Here is a 25,703-nt window from a genome sequence, read left to right on the forward strand (position 1 = left end):
ATCGTGATTTTATCAATTGTTATTCGCCACATACGATCAAAAATCAAATGTTACAGAAAATAAAAAAGTCGATTCAACTGTAAAAAAAACTTTCCCCATCGAGTAGTTTAAATGTTACTGTGCCAAAGTTAAAATCCGAGTTCGCCAAAACGGCGTTTCACGGTCGCGGTCGTCATAGCGATTTTGCCAAATATATCTGCCTTTTCCGACGGGCGCATGACCGCAGACGGATGGAGCCGCGGATGTGAAAACTTTCGGTACTTTCCAGCGACGGTTCTGTTCTCGTAACGTTTGGTTTTGGGCGGACGCGTTCGGACAAAGTTGCGAAAAGTTCAAGACACAGTAGACAGTTTCGATGAGCGGCGTGATCCGTGCAGCGAGATAAGTTTGTCAACATTTCACGGTGATAAGAGACTCGTGCGATTATTATATATATTGGTAGGATAAATCTGGATTATTACTTTAAGAAAAAAAACTTGAAAACTCGGACTTGTGACGTAAAGTTTAAAGAACGTTCGCATCGGGAACACGAGGCGAATGTTCTCGGCGGAGACAGACAGAAGAGAACGCGGGCATTCCATTCTTTTGAACAAAGCGAAAACGGAAGGCAACAAAGGAGCATTCCGCGTTTATATAATTAAACGGCGCAATAACTTGCTTTTGCCGCGAAACATTTGCGAAACGAGGGACAATCGCGACGAAAGTCGTTGCTCGGAAACGCGGGAAACGCTCTCTCGCTCTCTCCGGCATTCTTCGGCTCGACCAGCTGTGCCACAGGGTCGGCGCGAACAGGAACCGACCCTGGCCACCACCACCTACCCCTGGCAGAGCCGCGGTTAGCAGCCCCTGCCGGGGGCGCTTACCGCGCGACAACCCCCAGTTCTCAGTGGCTGCGCTTCCTTCGCACTAGGCGTTACGCGCGCGTCTTTCTGGATCGTATGTGATGCCGCGGTTGATGCGCGCTTCTCCGTGAAAACGAGTAATCCGCGGGTTCCCGTACGATTGGAGCAGACCAAGAGAATCGAAGGAGTGTCGCGAAGGGATATCGCGCGCGCGCACGCGCGCGAGTGAGCGAGCGAGCGAGCTATTGTTCCTGCCGCGGAACCGCGATTCCCTCGGTCTTCGGTAATTTTTTTTTGTTTTGTTTATCTATTTTTTTACCCTTCTCTTCCTCTACTCCTTCTCGACATCGTTTGTACGAATCGCGTCATATTTCTACTTTCTATTTGCTGTCAGCACATCCTGTCAGCGCGAAGATAATTAAGGGCATATAATCTTGGTTGTCTCTCTCTCTCTCTCTCTCTCTCTCTCTCTCTCTCTCTCTCTCTCTCTCTCTCTCTCTCTCTCTCTTTCTCTCTCTCTCTCTCTCTCTCTCTCTCTCCTCCTCCTCCTCCTCCTCCTCCTCCTCCTCCTCCTCCTCCTCCTCCTCCTCCTCCTCCTCCTCCTCCTCCTCCTCCTCCTCCTCCTCCTCCTCCTCCTCTTTCTTTCTCTATGCATCGAATTGTTGCCGAGTAAGTTGAGAGCGAGATCAACTGTGCTCTACGCATGCAGAGTGATATTTAATTTGCATCGCTGAACATCAAGACGATGGAATTTCCGTTTACGGCGATCTTTCTTTTTTGAAATTGCGTTAGACGTGGATTTTATTTTATCGGGATATATTTCGTCGCACGAGCGACGTTGTTTTTGATAAATTTAATACAAGGTATAACTTCTCTTGACTGTTTATTCTAAAATATTGTGCGTGCAATGTTTTTATTTTTAGATTTTTGTGTCGTTTTCATCATTGATCCATGTTGAATTATTACGCGAGATTATACGGAATTACGCCGAATTGTGCGAAAAACACGAAGAATCGAATGGCAGATTAGCCTGTTATATGCGCAACAAGCTACACGATCGAAATGTCATTCATTTTTCATCAGACGATCGACGTTTTCTCCCTTCACTAAAATACATTCTTGATTTTTCAAATATTCGTTGTTCGTATTTTAATTTAGCTTCCGTATGCGCGCAACGTAAATCCAAATTACGGGATTGTGGTATGGAAATTCGAATAACGTTTACGAATTACGAATTACCGGTGATAAAATGTCGTTCGCGGAAGTTAATTGGTTCGCGGCACATTGTCCGTAGCTGTTAATCATTGCGCTTTACCTGCAAATATTTAAATTCTAGATGAGACGCATCATTATTTCCCATATAAATTAAAGTAGAGATCAAACTTAGTTCGAGAGAAGTATTCAACGACAATTGTGTTATATGGCACGTGCGAATATGGTCTTTGACATTTAAAGATAATTTACTGCTGCTTAAATTCTAGATTTTATATTTATAAACTGAAGAGAACATTGAATTTTTTAGTCTCACTTGAATATCAGCTCATCAGTACGACGATGTCCTTACGTCAGAAAGAACCGAGGTCATATTCTGACCTACCTCTTTGACCTCATTTACCATGTTGTTGATGTACAACATTGTACTCGCGTCCATGTATAATTCAAGACCTTGTACGATGTCCTTGTTGAAGGTTAATAAGATTGTGTCTTGGTAATTAACGCGATCCAGAGAGAAGAGACGCGCACAACGCACGTTACCTGCATACATTGTACAAACCACATTTACCTAGTTGCTCTTTTTTAAATCCGAAAAAAAGATAATTTATGCTTAACGAAAGAATCTCTGGAAGCGCGACAGAGAGATTAAAATTACAGAAATATTCGCATGGTGCACTCGCGAATCTCTGGAGAAATATGATAATAATATATCAGTTAATTCACGAACCAATTAACGATCCTGCTGAATATTTTCCACGCAACCACGGAATATGAATAACTTTCTGAAACGAATTAATATAATTGTATATTACAATCATGAAAATTAATTAAAGATGCAGAGCTTAATTTCACTAGAAAGATACGCATCTTTTTTTCTCCAAACATTACAACGAATATTCGGTGAACTTTTTTCGTGACTATAATACGATCACATAAATACTTCACGAAAATTGTTTTCGTGATTTTTAGTATTTTCGCAATTTTCTGATGTACCCGTCACTCGTCACGTCACTCGCTTGAAGATCTAGCGTATACCTAACAACAAGAAATCACGGGAGCGCATTGGATTTTTAATTCTCACGACGGGACGCATTTTTATCGTATTCGCGAGAAGGACCGGAGGAAGTCCAAACGAAAACAGGATGAAGCAGCGCACGGTGCGAGATCTCCGATAATCGAACGAATCGGCTGACCTCCATTCGCAGGTCACAAGACATCCAGTGGTTGAGTGCGTCGGGAAACTGCGATCGGATTGTCGCGTCGTTTTTCGTTTTCTCCCTCGCGCGCGCGTTTCTCTTCGTGTATCTCACGGGATTGCAGCTTCCCATTGGTGTCAAAGGGATTCGTTCGCCTTCAGGATTTCGTTCGTACGAGGGTGAGTAATTTCCTCGAGGAAAGGCCATTCCTGATAAACGTTAAATCGAATTTCACAGGAATGACGAATCCAGGCTTTGCGGAATATCACGAACGACGTTCCCCGGTACAGTGATATTTGTTGATTGAGTATCGTTTTTCCTTTATTTCTTCAAATTTGCGTCCGAGATTGCGCGGAAAAGATCTGGCGTCACGTCTTTCGTCTTTGGAAAATGCGACTGTTGACTTTTGCTGCACCGAGAGGAGTCCCCTCATCGTTCAGTCGAGTTAACACGACACTACGCGTATTAATTATTCTAAAGATGTACTCTCGAAAATCTACGTATGTTTTTGCAATGTTATTTTTGACACCGTGGAAGATACATGTCAAGACGACGTAGAAGTAATGTGTAACGAGAGAATTACTGCTTTGTATTTTTCCTCATTTCATTTTCCACTCTTACAAAACAATCAAATAACTCTGTACACGGATAATCACGATAAAACGGAGAGTGAGCGCGTAATTAAAATTTAACTGTATCCGAGGCCAAATTTTCGGAGGTCAGTGAAATTAATTATGAAATGTCCGTGCGCGATAAGCGGTCTAGCAAACATAAACGTTGGCTGACGCTCGTGTGCGGTATACATTTTCCATAATACGTTGCCATTTGTCAAAGTGTGCACTTAGCACGTGTCCCGGAATAGATATCGATTCTCATTTACCTAAATTACGCGCTTTTTGTGTAGACCGATAATGTCAGACGTGACTTTTCACTTATAGCCGCCAGTTGTCGTGCCGCGGTCAAGATGGAGAACGTCCGCCTTTCTTTTCGCACACTTTTGCTTTTTTCTCTATCACGCACACATGCATATGCGATATATATATATATATATACATGCGAAGGATACGCGATTGAATACGCGCAGCGGAATATGCGCATCCTCGGCTCGTAAACGCGCGAGCAATCCGCATCTCGGAACGTCGATGAACGTTCAATAAATGACTGAGAAGAACTACACTCGGAGAAGCGTATATTTGACGCTTTCAAGTCCTTATTAATAATCGTTACTTGACGCTTCAATCAAATGAGATACTCAGGTTTGAATGCACAGTTAGATGCGAGCTCTTCAGTCGAATCGCGGTTACAAGTACAATGCTACACGTATCATACGATTGAAATAAAAACATTCGGATTTAACAGTAAAATTCAAACCCGAGCATATCACGTGACACAAGTTTCAAGTAACGAATATTGACGGCGCATAATCAGCGTATCGTGTTTCCTGTCTGCGCTGCTGCGAGTCGTCGCTCTTCAATTTTCTCCCGTTCGGAGGACATTAGGCTCATCGTCGTTTCTTCTCGGAGGGCCATCTAATCGAACACGGCTCCTCTCGATTGCCCGGCCGGTCGATAAATAGAAGATAACGCAACCGATCGGATAGCCCTCCCGGACACGGCTGGAGAATTTAATTAGACGCGTCCGACACACGCGCGAAATGCAAATTGCACGCGCGCGCGCGCGCGCTCGCCACACTCAACAAATACACGTCGCGGCGCCGATTCCGATTCCGCGATCACCCAGGGAGTCACCTGCGCGTTCTTCCCAAGCGAGCGTATTAATTTATCACATGCGTACGTATTACGCACTCGCGCATCTCGACGCGTTGCACCGCGTTGTTCATCGTGCACACGCGCGCGCGCACGAACACGCCGCTGAGAGGATAACAGGTTGCTCGATTTTATCGATGGCCTAATTGAAAGCGCACCTCGGGCGTAAACGCGCGCCTCGCACGAGCTGGCTAGCTCTGGCCACTCTCCTGATTTATCACGTATCAATTTTTATCCGTACGCCACCGCCGCCTTCATCAGTCCGATGGATATGAACGCGCGAGCGCGCTCGCTACGGCGGTTTAAACTATTTACGACGCCGACGTTCAATAAATGAATCGCTATTCATTAAACTGTCTCTCCGCTTCTGCCTCTCTCTCTCTCTCTCTCTCTCTCTCTCTCCTTCTCTCTGCGGAATCGCCGCGCGGAATAACGCAAATCACATACGCCGGCTAGATATCCGCAGGTCGTTCTGCGCTGCAAGCCGCTCGAAAACTTAATTAACCCCGCGCGAAATTAGCTGGCCGGCGAGATGTAAAAGCTTTTTGGGGAAGAATCGCGTGAGTCGGGCTAGCCGGCCAATATCGGTCACCGCAAACATTGAGCGGCGTACCGTCCAGCGTAGAGATTCGCAGGGTCACACCTGGAAAACATAAATAACGAATGCGACTATGTGCGCCGCATTACGCAACTTCCGCGATATTAATCTAATAAGCATGCAACGCGCGTGAGTGAATAAATATTTCGACGGGGATGCGCGCGGTGGAACTTTAATTTACAATAATTAAAACTTGTCGAAATGTCATCTCTAGTTTCCGATCGACAGATGCGCAAGATGAGAATTAAATGTTAACAATATTGATAATTGGAGTATGAAGCAACGCGATATGTTGTATACGGTGCGGTGCAAATTAATTCATTTCGCCGTGTTAGAAAATAGATAGGTTTATAATGCGCGTCAACTTCCTTATCGAGTCGATTGGAACGTTATTAATTTGGCCGCGATCGCTACGTGTACACACTGACCTCGCCTAGCATAGTTAGTTCAACAGAGAACATTACACGCTAATTCTCCGTTTTTACATTTTTCCTATGAGCGCGAGAAAGAGCCGCAAACTGTTATTCCATGAAACGCGCAAGAGCGGTAAGACCGCGAACAGTTTTACCGCTTACTTTTATAGGCTAAATTAAATTATGCGATTCGTGCGGTGTTTCCTTTTACGATAATGCATTCTCATCGCGCTAATATCGAGGCGAGGAATTAATAGTATTGCGTCGACCGATTGCGTTACGGGGAAAACAGGTAAACTCAATAAGCTCCGTGAAATATTATCGTGCTTCCGTAATCAGATCGATAGCGGAATAAAACATCGTGGCTGCTTTACCGAACGACATTCACGTGTAACACGCTGCTCTAACTCTCCACTCGAAGTCGTAACGAAATAAGATTGAAAGTCAAATCGCAATTTCAGCCAAACTTTCAGTCATTTTTCACGTTCCCCAAACTCGAGCAGAAGAAATTAAAAAGTTTCAGTCGTACAACTTGAATCGTATGTAATGCAATCTTTGACGCCTTCTCTCTCTCTCTCTCTCTCTCTCTCTCTCTCTCTCTCTCTCTCTCTCTCTCTCTCTCTCTCTCTCTCTCTCTCTCCTTCCCTCTTTCTCTCTTTCTTCCTCTACATAACTTTCCAATTTTCATATATTTTTATTCAAATCACCCCTATATAACCCCTGCTATAAATTGCTTACTCGCAAGGGACGATATTGCAATTTTTCTGAAACATATTTCGTACTAAAATTATTTTTGTTTCAATCTATCTTCGATATTTGCTTTAAAAGCGATTTCAGCGAGCGAGAAACATTAATAATCCTGCAATGAGAGAGTCGCAAATAAAGAATCGTATTTCGCGAAATATTACGGATATGCGGGCGCATTAGATAGATATTTTCTCTGCTACTGATTAATTTACACAAAAGTCCAAGTTATCGCGCTTTCTCTTCTGCATTTGTTTCCATAACGACAGCCTCGTTTATTCATGGCACGGATGGAGATCTCACATAGTCGCGGAGCTGACAGGATTCTAAAGTATTTCAGACTCGTATCAACGTGTAACACGAAGTTCATCTCTCGCGAAATTGAAGAGGTTTGACCAACTTCGCGCAATCTCCGAACACACATGCTGCAATTTTATCATCTTCAGACGCGTGAAACGTTGGTACTTAATCTGGGCTACATGTGTCACTGTTTACTCATTTGCGGCGAGACTTTTCTCGTCAACATCGTCGCACATGCAGTTTGCTTTATTCGATATAACGTTAAAGCAAAATTGCGTAACGTATATTTATCTATTTCCCTCTATTGCTTCTCTGCAGAGAATCTCTGCAAGAATCTCTGAATGAAAAAACACAATTTGTATCTCTCCCTCTTTCTGCTTCCTCGCGAAGAAAATACATTTGAGGAATGGAACTTCCGAACAATGACGTTCCGGGACGATGCATCTTCGATATATGCTGTTATTCTATTCCTTTGATTCTCTTTCTCGAATGTTTTGCATCCGTATCGTGTAAGAGCGGAATCGAAGCGGCGAGAAAATTCCGAGTCCTCTCCGCTGGGGGATGAAATATCCAAGGGAGACAATATGTATTGTACTGACGCGACCTTTATATCAAGGCATGTTAAGAAGGGAAGGGTCACGTTTGCCCGTTGAAAGGGCCGGGCGTGCGGTGGTCTCATTGCGCTAAGCTCACGCGAGCTTTATCATTGTGGAAACAGCGTGGCCGACGTCGCAATTCCTCGCGCGATAAAGATGACCGTTGAACGTTGACGCGGGTGAAACATGTCGGATTTTCTCCGCCGGAACGCGAGAAAATTTAGTTTATGCTGATTAAAGCACCGTATTCCGTCGCGTTGTCCGATTCTCAAGATGGTGTAACTCGAATTCATTTGGTTAACGGAGCGTCAAATTCCAAGAGCGGAAAGCGAAGAACATTGCTCGCATGAGCCACCACGAGCCGCTCGTTTAGCTTAACGGCGAGTCGTGAAATCTTCGTGCTTTAATACGAATGTTTAAAATCTTGAAGTACTTCCTCGTCTAATCGAGTATTTCGATTTCTCACAGTAGACTGCGTTTATGTGCGCGCATGTTTCTTTCTTTCTCTCTCTTTCTCTCTCTCTCTCTCTCTCTCTCTCTCTCTCTCTCTCTCTCTCTTCGAACATTCCGTCTTCGACATTGCGCCGACGAGAAGTCAGCTTGCAAGCAGTCCGCTCGTGAAACCGCTGAAGGAAACGATAAAGTGACTCCGCGATGAGACAAATTTCGCGATATTCGCTTAACCGACTTTGAGATTCCACGCCACACAGGATCGCGTCGTTATTGTTACTGACGAGCAACGTTGGGCAAGAGATGAATTGTCTCGCAGAATCCAGCTGCGACTTTCATCTCCACGCTACAAAGGGCGCTATTAACGAATAATGTTTTATAGTCCACTGACTGGCCTTTCCGCTTTAAGGCTTTGAACCAAATATACATCGGGCGAGAACCGGGACAGAGGTAGCTTAAATAATAAAGTATACAATGTGGAGAGGGTCGCGTCGAGAACGAGAGTGGGAGGTCGAGAAATTTGCTGCACACAATAATATCAGTGAAAGGACGCTTTGATGCTTTGGACTCGGCATAATAAAAATGGCACACGTTTTCGCATGATGTATAAATAACGCGATTCCGGAATAGCAGAGCGGTAAAGGGAAATAAATTTAACAATATTATGAAGCAGCAGCTGTCCCAGTTCTTTTATTAAAGATTTTCGTTTGGCGCTCACGTATATAAAGCCACCATATAGCGTGAAAGCTGGCCAGTTTTCAGTTTGTCCGCGATAAACGTTACCGTGTACCGTGCTTTTCGTTTCCCCTCTCGCTGCTATATTTGCATAATTACCCGATGCTTACTTACCGATTGCGATATTCGACCGAATTAACATTCCAAGACTCATTAAGCTCAGCAGTATGAATGCGCACCGCGTGTGAGCAAGCAATAATATTAGCATAATTGATCGTAGCTTTCGTCTCGCGCAACTGTTTGCCGAGCTAACTCGCGAATTACGATGATCACGATGCGTCGAGTGTAAAATCGGAGTCTTCGTAAGTTTTAGTATTTCGAATTTTCGCAACGTGTTTTACGCACAGGGTCGCAAGGAAAATATGATACATGCGAGAATCACCCGACGATGTCTCACGGGAGTGAATTTATCTCTTATAGGAGGATACATCGTTATCATTCGGATAACTTTCTCGTGCAACTTTATAACTCATAGATACGTCCTTTCGTCGGATGTCGGACTGCTTGCGAAAATCGACTTTCTCACCATTCCCTCGCTCGACTTGCCTCACCGCGCTACATTGTGTAAGACAAATGCGATTTTACGGGACGGGGACTCCTCTCATCGGTTAAGTTGAGCAAGATATATCATGACACATCGGTCGTGCCAGCTGCCTCTTAATAAGATAAAAATGTGAAAAAATGCTACATGAGAATCTGTTTGCGTGCTGGCGAAATCGACCAGTCGTAAAGCTTTCACGCCCAAATCAGCGAGGCGATCACGCCGCGATAATTTGAAGTGTAACATACGCGATAATATGTATTTTTCATCAACTGTGAAGAATTTCGGAATATAACGCGCGAAAATACGTGTTTTTCATCGGCTACGGAGAAACATCGCGCGTGTCATGGAAATACGATGAGGACAACGTAAACAACAAAATAAATTCCGCACGGTAAAAGAAATTCATCAAAATGCAATTCGCGATTCGGTAACGCGTCAAGTGTATCGATCGAACTCGATCAACCTCCGTATCGAAGCAAAGTTCGAAATTCCCTTCATTACTGCTTAGAGGGTACAAATATGTTTCTTCTTCTATCGAGAGACGAAAACTGGTCGGAGCGAGTCGGTGGGAGTTTCTTTCTCTCGTGTCGCAGCTTCGATGACGCTCGAGAAGTTCTCCGACGACTTCGCCGCTCGACTCGTGGGGGTTCATCACACCCCACGCATCGGCCGCATCAGGGTTAATCCGTGCGATGCATTTCCACGACATGGCTTACGACGGTTTCGGCTTCGATCGATAGTATCGATTCGCCGCTGGAAAAGGGTCGCTCGCGCGCGAGCGTCGTCATCATCGTCGTCATCGTCATACACATCGCGTCGATGTGTATGACGATGACGACATATAATGTACTCTCGTACTTGTACATCGGATGAGTATGACCTCGTGTATTGCGACGTTAGTGGTGGTGCATCTATAGGTGCCATGCGGCATGCGACAACTAGGGCGATGCTACGTCAGATTGGCATTAAAATGTCTGCCCGGTCTGCCCGCGCAGTCACCGGCACGCAATCACCAGCAGCGACTCTCTCGTCGCTTTATTAAGCCATGCATCATTACGTGCCATAGACTGTAATTATTTGGGGGAGCACGCCGAACTTAAAATCCCGCCGCGCCGGTCGCGGCTTTGCTTCATGCTCGTCTTGCGCTCTTAACGTCAACGACGCGGTAAAGCCGATGATTCGTTTCGACACAGATACATACGTACATACATGCGGTTATCTCTGTGCCGTTCTCTCTTGGCGCGCATCGAAGTAAGTTCGAAGCTCCGAAGTCGTTTCGCCGCGGGGATTCGCGCGCAGGCGGAGCAGAAGTGCACGATAGAAACTGATCGGCTTGAAACTTACGTGGAATAATGGCACTCTGAATTTCTCGTAGATTTAACGTTAATGCTACGAGATCACGGCTGGATCACGGGAGGTGAATTGAATTTTCTGTTGAAGTTCCATTGAACTCCGAAGAAGCCGGCTGATTTGTTACACATTGATCAGTTCGATTAATTTCCGTCGCTTAAGAGAGAATAATCGGTCTCATCTTCGATCGCTCTGTTCCTTCGAGGGACATAACTTCTCTTCGCTTCGATCTGATTTACTTTCTAATTATACGATTCGGGTCTATTGGTTTATTGATTTTTCATTATTAGATAACGAGAGACGCGCGTCGAATTTGGAACACAGTCGCTCGCTGCGTCAAAGTAAGTAAAAAATATTTCCAGAATCTCCCAGCGGCGAGGGTGAAAGACTCCTGACTGAAAGGAATTAATTATCCCGACGGGAAAATAAGAGAAAGATCCTCCTCCGGCCAGTTTTGGATTAGATAGATCGCTCACGGAAGACATAATGATCATAATTGAAGCCGTCGTAACGCTCGTTACTTCTGGTCTTTTCACAAGGGAACCAGACGAACCTTTATCGAAGTTCGTCGAAAAGTGCCCCATTACTGTCTCCGTTAATCTAAGAGAGAGTTTCCTCTCTGTGGTGTCTTGGAAAGTACCTCTCGATAGAAATATTGTCTCTCGTCTCTCTCGGCGATGTAGAAGTGGTAGAAGAAGTCGGTAGAATTGATTAAGGAAAAAGGCCGGCTACGCGGCACATGAAGTGAGCAGCCGCGTGCCAAGTTTCGGTAAATATTTATAATTAAGCAGAATAAGAGCGTCTTTGAGACAGAGGCAGCTAGGAGCTTCATGTTTAATGCAACTCACAGGAGGAACGAGCACCCTCTTCGTGCAATTTAGAGACTCGTTAAGCTTCTTTTCATACGAACGCAGACATTTGGCTGATTAACGAGACCGCCGCGAACACGCTTGGTCGACGCACGCGGCTGTACACTGCGCGCTAATTAAACGCGCGATTACATTCGCATTAGCGTGTATCGATTTACGGTGCTTGAGGGTGCTACGCGCTACGAAGCGGACGGTACAAAGCGAACGTCGGCGATCACAATTTCCGCATCGACTCGTCGCGAAAGCGGTTGAAGGACCGTGCGAGACGGACGCGATACGAGACACACGGCAGCGAGGGTTAACTGCTGCAGCCTTGGCTGACATTAAATCGGTTTGCATACCGATAGCGGGGAAAAAACGTAACGAGTCACGTATGTTATACGTGTGTAACGCATCGTTGTACGTCTACACAAGGCAGGCTGTAGTATCAGTAATGCATTATTAGCGAGGGCGAATCGATCCTCGATTGATCTCCCGCGAGCTACGCGAAAGCACTATTCTACTCCTCTTCTTTCGCCCCTTTCCGTCCTCAACCACCCTTCGCTTCAGCTAGAACGGAGATTCGATAGAATCGGCCCCGTTCTCCTCCCCTCGTACTTCTTTCGTACCGCCTTCGATAACTTATAACTAAACGCATCCCGCATTCGCTTGGCTGAGACCGTGTACACATTTGTGTTTGTTGTGTACGTGTGTGTGTGTGTGTGTGTGTGTGTCGTATAACAACTTGGAGCGAGAACTCGGCTGGAAACTTGAAATAACGTCGGCGGAGCTTTACCTGCGGCGGCGGCGTACTCGATTCAGGTCTGCTCGAGTTAGAGTCACCCGCGGAGCGACGGCCATTATTCAGTACATTAATCCAGGCTCGATCATTCACTTATCGCGGAAGGACTCTACGAGCGGGGAGAATTCGTTCGCTGAGATCCTGTTGCCGTTTAACGGTAACGCAACGTTCTCTTTCGCGGTCACCTCGCGTCAAGTCCGCGGTCTCTCTCGTTGATTACGGCGATGCGCTCGATTAATCTCTTATAAACCCTTCCTTTGATTAACTCGCAACTTTTTCTCGGTCTTTGAAAAAAGGAGCAAGGGCCGATCGCTTCGCCCGCTTCGTTGTTCTTGCGTGCTGGTAAACGGCAAGCGAGAATCTCGATCGGGGACATCGCGGAGTCGATATGAAAATTGGCTAGCGATATCGACCCGGCAAATTAAACGCGTATCGCGACATCGTATCGAATAACGGGGGGCAAATTAGTCTCTCATTAACGCATAATTCACTGGCCGTGCCGCGCCACGGACTCCGGTAACGTCGGGCGTTTTATTAGTCGCGGCTAATTGCGTTTTATGGGCGTTTGACGTCGCCTGTCCGGCGCGCTCGCCGCGTCTCGCTTTACGCGAGAGACTTTTCGTCGGTCACGCTGAGAAGCAGTATAGCCTACGTACATACACGGCACGCCAGCGTCGTGCAATTACGGTCACTTCCGTGAAAAATGCGCGACGTGGAGGGACGCGGAAAGGAGAGCGAGAGAGGAAAGGGGAGCAAAATTTCTCTCATCGATGTATCCCGCTGATTTGTCACGGCGCGCACGCAAAGGAACTCCCGCTTCGTTTCATCTATCTTATCGCGGCTCGCACACGACAACGATGCAAATGTCCCTGTAACATGACAAACGCTCGCGGCATATATCAGTCCCCGGAGGACGCGTTATCGTGAGAAGGAAAAATTCCGGGGATACATGTGTGCCCGTGTCGTGTTGCGACACAAATTGTTTCCGACGGGTCAGTCGGATACGCGTTTGTCCCCTGCAGGGAACGGCGCGCAGGACGTAACGCGTGTATCTATGAATATGTATCCCGCGCGGGCGATTCCGGCGAAATTACGCGACTTTTCGAGAGCAGGATCGCGTACGAAAATTCGAGCGAGCCGAGATCCTCGAGCGCAATGATCGATCTAGAAACGACGAGCTACGTACTAGCGAATCGTACGTGAATTCGGCGGAAAGAGGGATTGCTGCTGTATCAAATAACCGCGCACGCGATTGTGATTTTTCGATGAAACGGGCGTCAAGCTTGAGCAGGGAAATTTTTCTCCGACGCGGCCGACTGTGAAACGTTGCTTGCCGCGAGATTGCGAGGTAAAATTCGCGGCGCTGGAGTTTACCGGCGATACGATCGGCCGCTCTCGGTCCCCCACGTTTCTCCTATAATTTAATATCTCGTCCATCGCGCACAATACGCGGAATTTTACGAGCGGGCGAAATATCAGAGGCCAGATTAAGGGACGCCCGGCTTTTCATTCGCGCTCGCTCACGTCTATCCACTTCTCTCGAATTTACCGCCGACTGCCATTTCTTGCCGGGGAGGAGTAAGCGCAATTCTATTATGCTGTTGCGTGCTCGCGAGAAGGAGCTTTAAGGTATGGATTAAGACGCAGCCGCTCTCCCTTGAGAAGATTCTTTCGCTCGTCTGACCACTCCGTCGGAGCAGTCAAACGATTTTATCGTATTCTCGAAGAAGCTGCGCGCAAACGTCTCAACGCTAGGTCGCCTTCATAATGAAAATGGAAACTGTCGAATCCCTCCTCCACGGCTGAATCGTCCTACTCGACGTGACGACATGTAATTCAATGTACGTACGATTTCGAGACGGCTGAGACTGGCAGACGGCGAATGAGACTATCGATTGTGTCTGTCATTTCAATTTCGCAAAAATTGAGATCGAACGTAAGCCAGACTCTTTCGCAAGAATGTCTTAAGTGCTCGAAATGATAATAGCCATATTACTAATAACTGAATCTTCGCGTTTATATAAAGAAATTCAATGTTCCTCAAATCCGAAATTATATTTTTCTCGTTTGTCGCAATCTTATAGAAATCAACAGCAATCAACGCGATCGTTTGATAAAATTTGATTTTTTTCCGATGCTGGTGACGCACGATTTTAGAAAATCATCCCGATAAAAATTCCATCGCGACAATTGCCGTGTGAAATGACGCACTTGGGTTTTTTTCACGAGACTCCGCGATTTCGAGTTAAAATACGTACAAGGTAAAACAATGGAGAGTAAGCTTGTCTTCATAAAAAAAGGAAAAAATTAATAAATAAAAAGGATATAAAAAATTCATTCCTTCTTGTTTGAGATGAGCAACAGAGTGGAAAGAGTTGTGCGGAATTATTTAAATGTTTGCATGAGTTGTCTTTTATGCAGTAAGATTACCTTGCATAAATTCGAGCGAGAAGAAAAATTTCGAATAAATATTTCCTACGACGATTTCCAGAGGATTGAAACACCTGCCGAAAATTCTCTCTCTCTCTCTCTCTCTCTCTCTCTCTCTCTCCCTAGTCAGAGTGCGGGAGCGCACTGATCCGTCATATGACAGCGAAAGTCCCGCGTTTCATCATGCGGAACTTTTTGTGTCGATGCATAGAAATCTCGGTATACGAGGTGTTCGTGGCGACGAAGTCTTTCATAGCGAAAATGAGTTGGATTCAATGGTAGAAAATTGTACTACCGCACAAGAAAGGCAGAGAAAGAAAGAAAACGCAAGAGGAAGGCACAGAAGCGAATATCGTTCTCGATGTTTGTGAAAACGTTAGCGTGTAAACGCGAAAGAACGACGCGTTAATTACGCACCGCTATTTACGTTCTCTCTCTTCCTTGAGTATAAAATTTATTACATAAAGTACGCGGCGTTTCTCTCGCTTATTGCGGTTACGTAGAGTGCAACGAGCATACCGAGTGTAGAGTTCTGCTCGGAGTTTTCGAGAAAAACAGTTATTTCGTTACCGAGACGTAATTCCACGAAATTAAGCTTCCGGAATGTAAATGCACGACAGAACCACCGACATTTTCCATTTGTTAATTTCGAATGTTACTGCTGCTTTTAACGAAGGACTTAACAGCAAGATAATCCAATAGAGAATGTAATGGAAAGGAAACTCTCGCGCGGAAATTTAATGACATTTGACTGTACGAACGTCCTGTGTTCAAAAGTGTTTCTCAGCGACTGCCGTTATATAACGTTGCACGACGAACATTGCGAATTCGTGCGATATTCGGGAAAAGCGCGTTTTCGGTGCGTCTCGAATACGGTCGTCTTCTTTATCTTTCCGCGTTTGATCCTCGCAGAATTGACACGCAGAGCAATTAAATTACTACTATTTTATAAACATACATATCCACTTCTTTATTTTTATTTATGGCATTAAATTAAAGCTGTCGCAACGACGAATTACTACTTCAACACATTATTCATGCTTCTTTGAATAGCTCATAAATAATATTAGATAAATCAGAAAATCTCGATAACCAGCTGATATTAACGTCGCATATTAAGAGGCCGTTCTTTTTAATTGATGTTCTTCATGGAATAAAATTCAAAATCAAGAACGCTCTTTGGTATCTTTCTAGCGATATCCGACAATGTCACAATGTCGAGCGAAATTTACATATATATCAGTCAGCGGCAAAGCGGCTCGTCGCAAAGCGGCTGACATCAAACGTATCTTTACTACTGAACTTCCCCTCTCTCAACTCCTTTCCTGCAACTTCGAAGGACCGGCCGATGCTAAACCGTCGTATAATTCTCTCTCTAAGGACTTAAATTTCGCAGAACTAACCGAGCTCTGTAAGCCTCTTATATCGGTAAATCGAACGTTCAATAACCGGTCAGTAAATCAAAGACTCTGTGCGGTCGCGAAGATTACCTTTGCGTACTCCGCACGAGACTTTCACAAAGCCATCGCGATTCTGAGAGATTTGCAACGAAAACAAGCGCACGGTCTTACGTTGTGCGGCTTACGTTTCACGTAGTCGGCGTGCTTGGGAAAAAATACCGGACTTTTTTCCAAAGATTCTTTTTTCCCTCTCGGTCTCTCTTTCTTCGGGGACACACACACACTCCGCGTGTAAATCCTGCTTTGAATACGAAGTCTCGCGCGAAGTGGCGTATTCGATACGCGATACGGATTATATTTATCCGGATGATAAGAGTGAGATATATTCCACGAGAGAGAGAGAGAGAGAGAGAGAGAGAGAGAGAGAGAGAGAGAGAGAGAGAGTGAGAGAGAGAGAGAGAGAGAGAGAGAGAGAGAGAGAGAGAGAGAGAGAGAGTGAGAGTGAGAGAGAGTGAGAGAGAGAGAGAGAGAGAGAGAGAGAGTTCATTCCGGAGCGCGTATGCACACGTGGTGGGCATCACGCGTGTGTCGCGTATGCGGAAAGTACGTCGGGTCACCGCGACCGTAGGCCGCGTAATTACATTCCACTTCGTATTGCCTTGGACGTGCGGGTTGTATTTTCTCTACTTCTTTCGCCGCGCATGCAGGGCCGGTGCAATAACGCGGCCGACATTCGTTTCGAAATCATCCGCATAATGGAAGGATTCGCTTTTGAGCAAGCTTTTAATTAGGGGCAATTCGAAAACGCGGTAATTAGCCGGAATTGTCTGCCCGTCTGCAAACAATGAATCGCGGACGTAGCGCACAGCTGACAATGCGAGACGATTGATCGCCACGTCTATTTTCGTTCATCATCGTCCCGCGGTTTATTCCGGTCGGGAACCATCTCGTCGGGCGTTTTTAATTAAAGAAGGGAAGTCGCGGCGTTATTATCCCGCGAGAGGAGAGCAGAAGCGAAAAGAACGCGAGAGGGGAGAGACGCGGGGAGAGATGTAAAGCGAGAGAATTTTCACCTCGCGCATGCACACGATCGTTCAGCCTTTCGGAAGAATTAAACGTGAAGCACCAAAGTCGTTCACGCTCTCTGATTCGTAGCCAAGTCTAATCGGTTTTCCTATTTAATCCTTCGGATAGGGTATTACTTTCCACTTAAATAACTAAACGATACGGATGTGTCCGAGTACTCCGCTTTTGAAGCGAAATTAGAACACGGATATATGATATCGCGTTTCGGCTCGCACCTGTGAATATGGAACGCTCTTGTGAAGATCATATTGATGAATACGACGCACGTGTTCCGAATTTCGCGTCAATAGGACTCGATGCAATAACGCGCAATTTCGTTAAACCTCTTCCGGCCGGCCGTGCCGAGCGACCGCGCGGCGAAACAACAGCGTAACAACAAAATAAAATTGCATTCAAAGTGCTCTCATAAATTCCGCGGACTTTATCCGGCTCCGGGGAAAAACTGACGCAAGTTGAGCATACGTCACGCGCAGCAAATTACACAGGCGAGCGCGTTGTCAATCTAGAACGCGGATTTGCGATCGGTTTTATAATTAAAGTTGCAAGTAAAGTTGCGGGTCTCTCTCTCTCTCTCTCTCGAATTCTCGTATCGATAACAACGAGTAATGCCCTTCATCGCAAACTTCCGTTCGCACTGTTACGTATAATCTTCCTTTCGCTCTCGCAAAAAAGTCGAATACCGTTTCGATCTTGCGATAACGCGGCGCACTCTCTGCTGTATATTCGTTTTATCGCGCTTCTGATTTAATTTATGCGCGCACCGTGGTGAGCTTCGCGAAATACAAAAATTGTGTCGGCGTTGCAGTCGGATTGCCGTGTCTCTCACTTAGGACGACGAGATCCGCGTTGCTCCTCCGTTTCTTTACTCATCATGCATTAATGGGGTGCGAGCCCGTTGCGTTGTTGAATCTAGGCGTGGTTCGCATCCCTCGTGATTATCCAGAGAAAGAAAGACAGAGATAGAGGCAGAGAGAGAGAGAGAGAGAGAGAGAGAGAGAGAGAGAGAGAAAGAGGGAGAAACTCGCGATGATTATCGCTGGCCGTACCTTTTCTGTCCTTGCACAGCGCATCTATTCGCGTCTGAAAAAGAAACGAGAAGAATAAAAAGGCCGAGATTATGTGGTTTCGCGCTCGCGGTCGTGACGGTCACTGGCGATGGAGTTTGCGGTCTGGAGTCGATAAGCGATCCGCAGCACAAGCTTTTTTGGCGACGTCGTTCGCGCGCGTTATGTACATTGGCAAAAATAAGGATCAAAATATTAGCTTTTACTCTCAAGGTTAAAATCAAGATCGCACGTCATCGAGAAAGGGAGCAACCCATGGACACCGTTTGGAAAGCTCTCGCGACCTGTTCGACTTTTTCGTTTATTACAAAGAGCCGTTTTACATAGAGGACACTTGAATATTGATGTGTCAACAGTCACATTAAAATTGATTTGTTTAACATTAAATGGGACTTTTTCTCTTTCTCTCTCTCTCTCTCTCTCTCTCTCTCTCTCTCTCTCTCTCTCTCTCTCTCTCTCTCTCTCTCTCTGTCCTCTGAGAAAAAACCAGGCCGCGATAAAACGGAGTAGCTGTTCGATTTTCAAGAAATATTAAATATTAACGAACAAAAGAGGAAATTTTACTTCGATCGATGATAAAATTGTTCCGCCTTACATTCTTTCCTCTCTTCCTCTCTCCTCTATATCGTCCTTCTCTCTCTTCCGCCTTCGATCTTGTCACTTGTTTTTTGTCTGAGATACTTCGGAAGACATCGATTTACGGCAGAGTGCATAAAGTTTACCACGTGTGTTTACCACAACACAGCAGAGAGAGAGAGAGAGAGAGAGAGAGAGAGAGAGAGAGAGAGAGAGAGAGAGAGAGAGAGCAGGAACCCCTTGACACGAAAGGCTGAAGAACGATACACTTTCCGCACTTCGTTTAATCAAGCGCGGCTTCTTCAGTCCCGAACGGAATATCTCTTCTCTCTCTTCCCCTTTTCTCTCCCTCTCTCGTCCGCACTTAACGGGCAATTTCTCACGGCCATTATGAAATGGCATAATTGCGATTATCCCACGCGGCAGCGGCCGCTTTTAATAATACGCGAGCTCTGGGCGGTCGGGGGCTGTAAATTACGTTCAAATTGGAGAGCTACGGCTTCGGTGCATTTAATATACCCGGAAGCGCGACGCCTGTTAAACACACGGGACGTAAATCAGAATACGAGACGTGCAGTTCGTATCGCACCGGTTTCTAATGATAGATCCTTCGACCTTCTATATATTTCCTGAGCACAGTCGACTCGCTTCTCCTTCAACTTACACGAATGAATCAAATTTTATTTTGATGAACGTTCGATTAAAAGTCGTGTTTCCCATTCGCGTATACGTACGCAAATCTCTCGTTCTTCATGTTAAATATAAACAATAACAAAGCCCCCGACTTTACAAAATGTTGGTAAAAAGTTCATTAAGGTTGTATAAGAAATGAAGTTCTCTTATTTTTTTTTTGCTTGTGACGTACAGTTTTATTAATGAACGTTGTTTCATCGCCAAACAAGTATTTTGAATCAGAATTGTACAATTAAAAAAGAGAGAATTAAATATTGGCTCTTTAAAGTTTAAGATTCACACAAGAGTACGTAAAATTCGAAGCTCGCTTAATCTCCCAAGAATTCGTTTTCTCCAGACACTCTCAACGTTTCGTTAAATCCACCCTGGATTGTGAGGTTTCTCTCTCTTAATAATACCCGGCGAATCTTGTAATACTTTAATCGCATTCTTGATCCGCCCCGTATTACGTAACTGAACAGCGGTCGGACTTTCTCCGGATAAGAAGGATCAAATTTCTCAAAGCGAACTCTCACTACCCCTCTTCGTGAAATAAAAGACGATTCATTTACATCCCCTAATTGAACAATAATTATAAGTACAGTACAATTGGCGATAAATCATCTACGAAATATCAATTAAATTGGTATCTACCTATAGGCGTATCTATTTTGCGTTGTCTTCTTTCTCTGTGATGAAAAGTAGAGAGATGTAGTTATGTATTCTCAGACTTCTAAACTTCATTCATCACTGCTGTAAAATAACTGCCGACTACGGTCGCTTATACTTATCGTTATTAAGGGTCCGAGATAATGAGGAATATATAAGACGATCCTAACAAATAGGATACGCGATCCTGATTGCGCATAACTGCTAGGAGAGAGTCGAGCTCGTCAATAGCGCTTAGTCTCTGATTGCGGAGAGACTGAGGAGATTGGATCATATATTCTCTCTGTCAATTGGACCGTCATAAACGTGACGAGCATTAAAGGACGCGTTTACGACGCGAATCTTATTAAATCTCAGTAGAGAGCAAAAAGCAGAGAAGAGACGCGAAAGTCACCAGTCACCTCACGAGATGCGTGATCAATGGCACCGCGCTCACAGCTCTCCGCTTCTCTTGTTCACAACTCGTCACCATCGAGTCAAGTATTTTTACGAGGAAATAGGTCACTCCTGGATTTGGCATTGTGTGCTTTTGTGCAAAATCCCGAACGAGATAGGGAGGCACTTCCCCGACAATTCGACAGGCTGTCGTTCTTCCTTCCGGTCTTCTGTCTCCGTCCGATCGTCCGGCGACCGGTGATTATCCTTACCGGAGGACCTATCCGGCGCGGCGCTTCGGATTTCCGCTTAATAATACGCGCACTCTTCTGTCGCGATCGAATGAGCGTGTTCGTCGATACGCATCGATCGTTCTGCCGTCACAAACCGCTTGGAAAAATTATAATGATCCTGATTATCTGTTAATCGTTCCTTCTCGCGCAGTTTCTGTTTACTTTCCGCGTGCCTCGTCGACGCTCTCCTGCAAGTGTGAAGCGTTCGCAAGGATATAACTGCTCTTCCGCGCTGATCGTTCTCACTCGTTGCGCAAACTTAAGCGTTAAGAGCCCGTGATAACATGAGCGAGCGTAATAATGGCAGCCACTCGGAGATGCCATTTATACGCCGACCTTTCATCTACGTAAGGAAAGCGAACTCTTCTTACCCCGAGCGAAATAAGCTGCGCCATACACGACGCGCGAGGAAGGTCGAACTTCGTGTGAAGAAAGAATGCCCGTGCAATTTTTCTCGAGAAAGGAATCTGCTTGAAGCCATTCCACCTGATACTCCTCGGGAGACGCTTCTCTCTCGCGGAGGCACCGAAGTACCTCGTTCCAAACATTATTTTCCTCGCCTCGTGCACGTCGAAGCACGCCCCGCCGAGGCGTTATTACGCCACGTAAGACTACACTAAATAACTTGGTCTACCAACACGGTCGCCTGTGTATGTGTATGTAAACGATATTACACCGTACGTTCGGAGGGACTCGCATTTCTACGTTTCGCCGCATCTCACGAAATTTGTGCACGAAATTAATCTCACGTCTCTGAGTGCTCTAATTGCGGTGATATCAATCTCGGCGACGCGCGGCTGGGATTTCGATGGATTACGATGGAAATGAGAAAGAGGAAGATTCGGCGCGGTATATCTCAATATTCCAAGTGATTAGATGTAATTTCGTCGATCGATAAATTCGCGAATTTCTTTGATCGCGTGACGCTGCCGAGCGGCCGCGTCCGCTCCGTAGCGGATATCTCCGGCGCGTAATATCGGGCTATCGATTGCAACGAACTGATTGACCGTCACCTCCTATTTACAGTGGACTAATTCGATCACGGCAACGTCCTGGCATAACACTGGGTGACATCTAATATCTCAGACACCCGGCTCGTCGCGTCCATCGATCGTCGCGCGTACATGCAAATGTCAGTGACAAAAATAGATCCGGCATCGGTGTAGCGGAGAAACGTTATGTAATAATGCGAGAGTGACTCTTCCTCTGTCCAATCAACAATTAATAATCCCATTGTGAATAACGCATACATAATCACCGATTAATAATGCATCTACATACAGAGTCACTACGTGACGCGACGCGATGCACACGAACTCACGACCTTTATTTCAGCGATGGATTGTTTGACAAGATGGAAATCGATATTTTTTTCCACCGCGAAAACGAAAGAATATATATTCTTCGCTTCTAACTTTCTCTCTCTCGGCCCAAGAGAGTAGGTTTCGTTGAATTAACTATTGGCTCTCAAATTAGGAAAATTAATGTCTGTTATGGACGCCTTTTTTTTTAAATTCGTGTAATTTGGATATTTCCCAGGATTATGTCGCGGGTTCGCCGATAGTAATTACTCCTTTGTGTTTACGCACGTTTAATTATTGTTTGTCCCGCGACATTTGCATGTGTCCGTCCTTTGAAAACTTGTGTAACGCCTAATCGCAAGCAGATTTGTACCTGCGGACTATTACTTGTATGCCTGCAGTTTACATTAAGTAATAGGATTACATTCGCAAACGAATAACTACGTCCGTAAGCCGTATACGTCATAGAATTTCGAACTAGAAATCGAACGAGATTGTATGCATCCGATAAGCCGTTTGCAAGTGTAATCTGCGTTCTGCAAGGCATCCTGAAACTATCTATTAACAATTATGTTTGCACTCGCAATTTCGGAGTTTACATCAAGGATTACCCGCGAGTGTTATCTCACTCCGCATAGTAATTCTGAATCTGTCTGACGGAAAAGAGAGAGGGAGGAAGAGGGGGAAAGGGGAGATAAATAAGAAGGTTGTCCGCAGCAAATAAGAATTCATCGCATAATGGCCGATGTTCCCCTCCGGGTTTCAGATTTTCTTAACAATTTCGAGCCGTCTTAGCGAGCAAGATGGATATAGGAAAAGAAAGAGATTGCGCGAGAAAAGAACACAAAGAAATCTTCTTTATATTTCGATCGCGAGGAAAATAGTATTACCATCATCCTCCGCATTTATCTTAATCTCGGTGATGCAGCGTTGTATGAAAAATTTGAGTAACAACGTCTCCATGAGCGCAATTCACCTGTTTGCAGTAGCAACTATTGCTAGAAAGGATAATGATATTTCCATATTCCTTGAAAATGAAAAACGATTCGCGGAGAAAATTTGCCTAACAGTTCTCTTCGGTACATCAATACGCGTCGTACCTCTCTCAGGATATATCGAAACTCGCAATAAAAGAAGATCTCGCAATAAAAACAGACGGTTGGAAAATCTGGATTTACATCGGAAAGAGAGAGGAAGAGAGAAGGATATAGCGGTGGATTGTAGTATCGATCTCGATAACATTGAAGCTAGCATTGAAATCTCAATCGATTCAACGCGCATCGCTTAAGGGGACTGGAGGATCAGATTACTGAAAAATCGTGCTTGTTCTTGATAATGATTTTCTGACGAACTGAATAAATGTGCAAGAATGAAAATTTTACATATATTATATAACATATGAAGAGTAGAAAAATTTTGTTTACTTAAATTTTAAACGTGTTTTTCTCGAAAATTTATTGTTCAACCTTTTGCAGTGATTTCTCCGAAACTGAGCTTCGTATCGATTTGAAATTTTAAAGTAATAATATTTGTTCATGTGGCTCTTAAGTGAACCATGGACAACTCCGTCAAAATATTTCATTTCGAGATATTAATTTTTTTATTGTAAAAGAACTGAAAAATTTGAATTTTTTCCCAATAATAACTGCCATTTTGTTAATTTTATTCGATATTTTTTATAGTGCTTCACCGGATAATGATAAGCCTTCTTAAGATTCGCTCTGATCGGATTACCGACAGCCGAGATATTACTACAAAAACGACAACTTGAAAAAAAAAGGAGAGTATATTTCAGCTATATATATCGTATATTTTTTATACGAGTATTTGTTAATAAACAAAATTTTTCTACTCTTCACATGTATAAATATACGTAAAATTTTCATTCTTGCATATTTATTCAGTTCATCGTAAAATCTTGTCAAAAACAAGCACGATTTTTCAGCAATCTGACCCTCCAGTCCCCTTAACGATAAACGCCGAAGGATGCTGAACCGGCGCGCGGTAAAGTTCAAGCAGCTTTCAGCGCATACATCGCTGAACGTTTGTCCGCGACATTTTAAAAATAATACACTCGCGCTAAGATTTCCGAAAAAACGTTATTATCACGACGGCGAGAATATCGCGGCGGGAGATTCACATGCGCGCGTATCGAATCCGCGTAGCGAACGTTCGCGGGAAAAAAATCGCGACTCGACCGAAGAATGAAATAACATCTCTTCGGAACTCACTTTGTCCTTTTTGCATTCGAAATCGCGAGAAAATTTGGATGGCGCGAAGCCGAGATTGCACAGCACGAGCCACACGGTCGTTTGTGTGAAAAATCTGAACATCGAAACTCTGAAAAGCACCGTTGCGCGCGCGCGGTCTGATTCACCCCGGTTTTCTCCTCTCGAGGATACCTTACTCTTCGAAGGATTACAGAAGGAATAAAGACACGATTCGCTTTCGCGCCTGCGATTACTCTCATTGTCGGCGAACCGTGCGAGACGACGAGGGTCATCAGCGCTCGTAGCTTCATTCGCGCGCTATTATGCGCGAGTATATACGAGTTTCCTCGCGGTGGCGCGGTGGCGAGAGTACGACTCGAGGAGGACTCTGTTCGTTTTAACAGAGAACACAGAGAGTGTGCCCAGTTACTCGCCGGCAGAAGTGCTTTTTGTGCACAAGAGCGCGAGCAACATGCGCGCACGGTCTGTCCCCGCTGAAAACGAGCCCCGACGAAAACAACGAGCGAGGATTACCTCTTCCGGCTGTTCGCGCTCTCGCTTATTAAGGAAACCACGCCGGGATCGCACCGACTTTGTATATATGTTTGTGCGTGTGTACTCGCCGTCGAAGTAATAATTAGGCTAATGACAGCCGGAAGCGAATCGCGCATTAGCACCTCTTTCCCTTCTTACCTTCTCCGTTAAAACAACGCTTTCTCGGCGACGCGCGTTTTTATAGGATCTCAAGGATCCCCGAACGATCCGATATGGTCAACGCGAATTTCCCTGATGGAAACTTCTCATATCAGGAAAGATCAATTCATGATAATGGACGCAACGTTTGTATCAGTAAGATCTCCCCCTTCTTTGCACCTCGCATACCTGTAAAATCCGATAATCAGCTTTGTGTCGCTGGGGAGCTCGTGATTAATATCAAAAATCCGCTTCTTACGTTGAAAATACTCAAACACGCGATCTTTTCCTTTCGTTTTAACTAATGAGAGAAGCGAGGGAGGACGATCAACGGAGCCCCTTCGGTCGTCCTCCGATCTTGACGATCTTCGCGGACGTCACAGTTTCGCAGGATCGACCGTGCGTGAATCAGCAGAATTCCCTTTTATATAGCACGGGAGTCTAAATGATCTCGGCTACTTAATTATTATTTTGCTATTCATTTATAATTACTAACAGAGAGAGAGAGAGAGAGAGAGAGAGAGAGAGAGAGAGA

The 25,703-nt window shown here is 45.0% G+C and overlaps 1 protein-coding gene across 8 annotated transcripts in view; it reads left to right on the forward strand.

Annotated features, from left to right (window-relative positions):
- Window positions 1-897: 897 nt before the first annotated feature.
- The window catches only part of LOC105181186 (uncharacterized), an 85,776-nt gene continuing 60,970 nt past the window's right edge, over window positions 898-25,703 (forward strand). For 5 of the 8 annotated variants that reach the window (XM_011137796.3, XM_019840502.2, XM_019840501.2 and 2 more), the window contains exons 1-2: window positions 898-1,125; window positions 3,027-3,432. The gene's annotated coding sequence lies outside the window, so the exon portion shown is untranslated. The remainder of the gene's footprint in view (window positions 1,126-3,026; window positions 3,433-25,703) is intronic. The other 3 variants (XM_025304480.1, XM_025304483.1, XM_025304489.1) reach the window with 3 other exon arrangements.

The sequence above is a fragment of the Harpegnathos saltator genome, unplaced genomic scaffold (genome assembly GCF_003227715.2).
Source record: "Harpegnathos saltator strain DR-91 unplaced genomic scaffold, Hsal_v8.6 scaffold119, whole genome shotgun sequence".
In the NCBI taxonomy this organism is placed as follows: Eukaryota; Metazoa; Arthropoda; class Insecta; order Hymenoptera; family Formicidae; genus Harpegnathos; species Harpegnathos saltator.